At 34.3% G+C, this 7559-nt stretch overlaps 1 pseudogene; it reads left to right on the forward strand.

Moving 5' to 3' along the window:
* The first annotated feature begins 268 nt into the window (after positions 1-268).
* LOC143632594 (scarecrow-like protein 9 pseudogene) lies at positions 269-2520 on the forward strand (annotated as a pseudogene).
* Positions 2521-7559: the final 5039 nt, after the last annotated feature.

Here is a 7559-nt window from a genome sequence, read left to right on the forward strand (position 1 = left end):
AAATCATTCCGCGTTTTCTTCTCTCGTTTACTTTCTCCCTAAAGCATCTAGGCTTTGTCTCTTGGTAACTACTTCTCTATGTATTTATTTACATTTTAGTATTTAGTGTTTCATATTCAATCTATATTAATGCTCACAAATGTGTTATTGATCCTCTATAGTATACACACAAATTCACAAGAATATTGTTAGACAAAACTTTACTAAATTTTCAACTTTGTGAAAAATAATTAAGCAGGTCGCAACGGTATATTTATATTCGGAAGCAATGAATTGCAACGAATATGCTTCGATTCTATCGGATCAGTATATTCTAAATGCAATGAATTTCAACGAGTCGTTTACGGATTGGAATCCCGTGAATCATGTACCTCAATCTGGATTCAAAGATGAAGCTGATCTTCATGAGGATTCTGATTTTAGTGATCTGGTGTTGAAGTATATTAACCAGATGCTAATGGAGGAAGATATAGATGAGAAAAACTGCATGTTTCAAGAGTCCGCCGCGCTTCAAGCTGCCGAAAAATCATTCTATAATGTTCTAATGGTGAATGATCAAGATCATAATCAAAGTCTAAGTCAGCATCCAGCTGCTGCTAAATCTATAGGTCTTAGTTGTGATGTTACTGAATCTTGTTATTTACCGAACACATCGATCGGTTTTGATTATTTTGATTCACAGTCTAGGTTTCATCCATCTTTGGTTGATGGATTTATGGATTCTCCGGTGAGTATTTTAAGCTTTCCGGATATGTTTTATGATAACCGATCCGTGCAGTTTCAAAATATGATGGTCAAAATGGAGAAGAAACACGAAACTAGCCTTGTTTTGGATCGGTCTAGAGGCAAAAAGAATCCTTATTTTGAGGATCTTGTTGAAGATGAAAGGAGTTTAAAGCAGTCTGCAGTTTACAGTGAGCCTGCTGTTAGATCTAAGATGTTTGATGATGTGTTGCTATGCGGTGGAGCGAAAACTCACCCTTCTCAATATGAGTTTGCTCGCAAAGAGACTGCTAGTAAAGGTCAAACGGGCCAGCCCAAGGGGTCAAACGGGGTTAAAGCTGTGCGAAGAAAAAAAGTGAAGTGGTGGATTTAAGGTCACTGTTGAGTCTATGCGCACAATCGGTTTCCACTAATGATCAACGTGGTGCGACTGATCTACTGAAACGAATAAGAGAGCATGCTTCTCCAACAGGTGATGGGATGCAAAGATTGGCCCATTACTTTTCTGCTGGGCTTGAGGCCCGTATGGCCGGGTCAGGAACCGAGATCTACAAAGCCCTTTTGTCTCGGCCCACTTCAGCTGTCGATATACTCAAAGCTTATCACTTGTTCCTCGGGTGCTTTCCGTTTACCAAAATATCGCATTTTGTCTCAAACAAGACTATTATGCGTGTTGCGCAAAACAAAACAAAACTTCACATTATAGATTTTGGAATTCTATACGGTTTCCAATGGCCCAGTCTTATACAAAGAATTTCAATGAGGCCTGGTGGGCCACCCGAGGTTCGGATCACTGGGATTGACTTCCCGTGTCCAGGCTTTCGCCCGGCCCAACGGGTTAAAGAAACGGGCCAGCGGTTAGCAAATTATGCTGAAACTTTTGGTGTGCGGTTTAAGTTCAAAGCAATAGCACAAAAGTGGGAAACGATTAGAATCGAGGATCTTGAACTCGATGATGAAGAAACGCTTGTTGTGAATTGTGGGTACCGGTTTAGAAACTTGTATGATGAAACAGTTATGGTGGATTGTCCAAGGAATAATGTTTTGGATCTTATTAGGAAAATGAACCCGGAAATCTTTATCCAAGGGATTGTGAACGGGTCGTATAACGCGCCTTTTTTTCTAACGAGGTTTAGAGAGGCTTTGTTTTTCTTTTCCTCTTTGCTTGATATGCTCGACGCTACTGTTGACCGTTTGACCGAAGAACGAATGCTGGTTGAGAAAACGATATGGGGGCGTGAGGCGATGAATGTTATTGCTTGTGAAGGGGGTGAGAGGATTGAATGGCCCGAGACTTATAAGCAATGGCAGGTTAGGAACCATCGGGCTGGGTTTCGACAGGTGGCGATTGATCGAGAGATTGTGAAGAAGGCTAAAGATTGGGCGGTTTCGGATTACCATAAAGATTTTGTTATTGATGAAGATGGTTATTGGATGTTGCAAGGGTGGAAAGGGCGTGTTTTGTATGCAATTTCTACATGGAAACCGGTTTACTGAATAATATTGTTAATGTATGCAATTCATCTATGATTGTAATAAAACTGTTGGTAGCTACTTAACATGTCTTAACTTGTGTTGTTACTAATGGAATATATATAATGTGAAGTCCAACAAAATGATTTGTTTATGGACTCAGTTTCTGTTGTAAGCTCATTCAATAATGTCATGTTTGAGGAGAAACCAATGAGCCTCAATAATCTGGTTGTATTAGAAGTGGCGGACACGTTAACGGTTGCCACAGACTTCGTTAAGTTTAGGTGCTCGAATGTCTATAAACTCGACAAAGAGGATTATTGTGGGATCCGAGTTTGATGTTTTGGGTTCTACTTGACTACTTAAAACAGCATATAAAGATCCTAAGAAAAAAAGAATGGAATTCTTGTATAAAGTTACACATAAAAAGAATATAGTCATATCCAGTAAATCCCACAAATAATAAAAACTATCACTAGGCTTTACTTACAATAACATTCGAGAAATCCAGAAGTAACAAATTAATAATGACTCATGTTTGAAAAAAAGCTTAATACGAAAAACACACTAGTAAAATAAAAATTGAAAGCTGGTTACTGGCTCAAACAGTCAAACAAGATGAGATTAATGACTTGAAGTCTCCAACCGTTTACATATTTTGTTTCAATCACCCACCTTCATATGTGTAAAGCTTATCTTATAAAAACCTACTAAAACAATCGAAATTTCAATATTACATTACATATGAAAATAAATACAAAGATTGTGAAGTTAAGTGACCCACATATCACATATATAGCAATAGAACCCGATTCACTTTTGTTGAATACAGCCTACATAGAAAAAAACAGGACCTAATAAATGATTCAATCAACAACATATGCTTTTCATTACGACATAATCGTTTTCATTATCAACAGGACATATAAATGATATGGTATCTTTATAAATCATTTCCTTAGAGAAAGATGAAACCCTTTAATATGTGAAATTTAGCTTAAAGATATATGATTTTATCTTAACAACCCGGTTCCATTTCTAATTTTAAACTAAAAAGATAATGATAACGATTATGATTGCAAAAGGGTCATGTCAAGCGGATTTAGGTCCCGGTTCAGAACAGGTATTCAAAAACGGGTTGTTTTGTTCGGGTCGGGACTGGATTGGGTCAAAAGGGGTCGGGTCATAACGAGTTTCAATTTAGAATGAGTTCGGGCTAGAACATATTTTGGTTCAAAACGGGTTAGTTTATTTTTTTTAAATCAATGTAAATTTCAGTTGTGCGTCCGTTATCGGGTTACACATATGATGTCGTGTCACTTGTTTATTAACGTTGGGTTGCGAATACTGTCATTGGGTTATGCATCCCATATCAACTTATTCTGACACATTAGGAATACAACAACCCATTCTGTCTCGTTGGAAAAATACACCAACTCATTATGATCTTTTCATGGTAAAGGGTTGTCTTATTTAACCCACTTTTACCTGTTCAATGTGAAACAACACCCGTATCAACCCAAAACTAAAAAAAAATGTCCCATAACCCAAAAAAAAAAAGTCCCATATCAACCCATTTTTGGGATGATGGGTAAAAATTGTCACGCCTAATACTACAACATATGTATAAATAGTTTAGGATTGTGTATAACTATTTTTTCTCTTGTTGTGGGCCATCTTCTTCATTATACGTAACCAGTGTTGAGGGCGGTAAAACCCAAGTAATGGTAGAACCCAAGCGATGCCCGTCCAAAGCGTTGTGGCCGTAAGCTGATACGAATTCGGTCGGTCTTAATTACGTGTGTTAGTGTACTGGAACCAAAATAATCTATATATATATATATATATATATATATATAGGATCAGGATCATGAGAGAACTTTTTTGAAATTGAGAACCATGAGAACCATTTTTGACCACAAAAAACCCAAAAATAAAAAAAAAATCATAAAATAAAAAAAATGAAAAAATGAAAAAAGTAAAAAAACCAAAATTCTTATTTTAACATCCGGGTTTCATAAAAAAAACTCGGTTTAGCCAAATTATATACACATATGTATAATATATACATATATGTACATTTACATGATTTTTTATACACATGTGTATAATTTAAGATAAATGACACTGTACATATGTGTCTATTACGTAATTCAAGATTAAATAAAATTATACATATGTGTATAATACGACGTTTTTTTTTGTTTTTTTATTATTTTTTAATTTTTAATGAACCCGGAATGAAATATAAGAATTTTGGTTTTTTTACTTTTTAAAAATTTTTGTTATTTTTTGTTTTATAATTTTTTTGAATATTTTTTTCAAATGTGTTTTTAGTGGTCCAAAATGGTTCTCAAAGTTCTTAATTTGCAAAGGGTTCTCTTAGGATCCTTATATATATATACATATATATATGTATATATATATGTTGAGCTAGACCTGTGGGGTGGCTACGGTCGGTAAACCGGCCGTTGGTTAGCTGAACATTTCCGGTCATAGGCGTTGAGCCTACGTAATATCGGTTGGTTTCCGTCACATTTATTATAGTACTGAACTTAGAGAAAAAAAAAACAAAGGTGTTCAGTCAACTTACATTACGTTTTATTTGTAAAGTAATTGTAATATTCCTTCCTAAGAAACCTTAGTTACGCTAGACAAAATGGAGTCAAGGTATGATGAGGATGATGACTTGGTGAGCCGATACCAACTGAACCCCCTCTCCAAGTTGGCACCGAGCTAATTTCATCATGATCAACATACTTTTGTTGGTCATCCCGAAGCAATGCTAGTTGACATAAAAAATAATCATTCACAATTGTCTTAAAGTCGTATGTGTAAAAAAAATTAATTAATCCTATAAATATACAACTCAATTCATAGCTTTTACACAAATCTTTCTCAAAATCTTCTACATTCTTTCTCGATCTCAAAGCTTCAAAAGACTCAACCAATTATGCTAAACAAGCTTGTTCAACAAAAACACTTGCAAAAATCAACCCAAACCCATGCAAACTAAATGCAAAACGACCCAAACTCAAGCCACAATTCCAACAACATGCACGAAGTGAATCCCTACCTGAATAGAGAATCCAAGATCAATTCTAATTCCAACATTCATTTCTAACACAACAATAATACACTGATTTGTATATCTCCCATGAGAAATTCCAATTTCAACAACCCTATTGCCAATCTAACAAGTTGAAATATTCGAAGAATAAGTTGCACCAGACATACTGAAAGAATATTATGGCAATAAGATTTACAACAAGTTCATAAACCAACTAAGCAGTCAACTGGACATAGATATATTAATAGTGACAATGAAAAATATTCTAGCAACCATAAATAGAAAGGCCTCACTCATCATAAGACATGAGAAATTCCTAAACTTTACTCAAGTGAATTGTTAGAAAGTCTATACACTAAGGATGAGGGTTTCCCCGACTTCAAAGAGCTGCCAAGAGCAACACGTAAGAAGAATATATTGACATCATCGTCATTTATAGACCAACAAGAGCTTGTCTTGTTGGTTAGTCAACCAAACAATAACTAATGAAGATGTTGTTAGGAAATGGTTTCATGATAAGAAGTTGTGGCTGAAGACAATAAGTTAGGGTCTACGTAAAATCATCACAAGAAAAAAGGCGTTGAAACAAGAAATGGAAAAGGACACGGAGTCCTTGCTTAGTTACATGACACCTTAGCCTAAGCGATGTTGCGTTTGTTAATAGATCATAAAAGTAAAATAACACAAAGTTAAGATGAGATTTTGAGTTGAATTTTTTTTTCTTATTTTTATTAACTTGTTTTAATTAATATAATGTTAATTCATTTACAAATGTTTAAATTATATTTTTATATGCAACTATAAGTATCATTAGACTTATTATATTTTCTTAATAAAAATGTTATAAAATTGTTTTAGGATAGATGACATATGGACAAATTCAAACCGTCGGTCACTTTCTATCCACCAAAAAGGCACCAACCGATCACATCCACCAGCCTCCAAAACCACATTCTCTCGCCACGTGGATCCATACCCTCCACAAAACATAAAAGCAACTCACCTCCATTATAAAAACTAGAAGTGTGCCTGCGCGATGCAGCGAAAAACACATGATTTGATTATCATGTAACAAATTTATGGATGTTCATTATTCCGTTTGAAATTGTGAGACCGTTCACCAGTTTGGTTTCCTTGTTTAAACCGGAGCTGACCGTACATATTGAAATGTCAATTATTTACTTATTTAGTATTAGACGTGTTTTAAAATATATATTAAACATAGTTAAAATATAGTTAAACATAGTTTTAGTTAATACAAGCAAACTCGTCTATTACAACTTTAATTTAGCCCAATTTACAACATGTTTTTATAAGCTTTGTTCTTGCTATGATTTCGTCTTCTATTTATTCTAATAAGATTTAGTATTTGTGTGATCAAAGTTATCTTTGTTCATTGTATGATTCTCTTAATAATGTATTAGTTTGAAGTGAAGGTATATACAAATTAATAATTCTTATTTTAAGTTTTAAACTCAACTGTTTTTTATTGAAGTACAAACTTTATCTTAACCTGATCGTTGGTAATGGTTTGGCTTAGTTGGGTTTTACTTTTAAACAGTTCAGTTTCTGTTTTCGACGACAAATAAACGTGTAAAGTTGGCTCATGGTTTAATTTAGAATCATCAAACCAAACCACAAACACTTTTGCATAAAAAAGTTTTTTACTTCAAAAACTATAGTAATATCATACTCAATTTAAAGATAATAAAATGCTCGTTTTTATGATGCCATTTATTTTAAAAAATATTAACGTATGAAAAAGTTATTGATCGTTTAAAAATCGTGAGGTAGTTGGGTTAAAAGTGAAAATAAAATAATATATAGATAAAAGATTAAGGACCAATATTGTAGTTACAAGGGATTAAAATTGTAATTGTTTTGAAGAAACCTTAAATGCACGTGAGATTTAATAGATTTATTTAGTCAATTACATCTTAATTTACCCTTGTTTGGTGTATAATATATAGTATAGATAAAAGCGCGTCAAAAAAGAACATGTAGTCCCCACTTCACATATCACTATCTTCTCTCACCCACTGCCAGCCCGACACCTGTACCACACGTCAGCAAGTTCCCACCGTCTCTTATGCCAGCTAGGATCCACGTCAACGTGCCTCTCCCGCGCTTTTTGACCTTGAAAGAGTCAAACTGCTTGTTCCGGAACAACCTAGAAAAGCACTCGTGGGGTTCTAAATTTCTAATATAAACACACCCTATCACAACTCAATACCAAATTACATATTACATAATAATATTATTATTTTCCAATTTGATTACGTATTATGGAACC

The sequence above is a fragment of the Bidens hawaiensis genome, unplaced genomic scaffold, assembly GCF_021521415.1.
Source record: "Bidens hawaiensis isolate Kalapana, Puna unplaced genomic scaffold, B.hawaiensis_p1.1 tig00006484_1, whole genome shotgun sequence".
Classification (NCBI taxonomy): Eukaryota; Viridiplantae; Streptophyta; class Magnoliopsida; order Asterales; family Asteraceae; genus Bidens; species Bidens hawaiensis.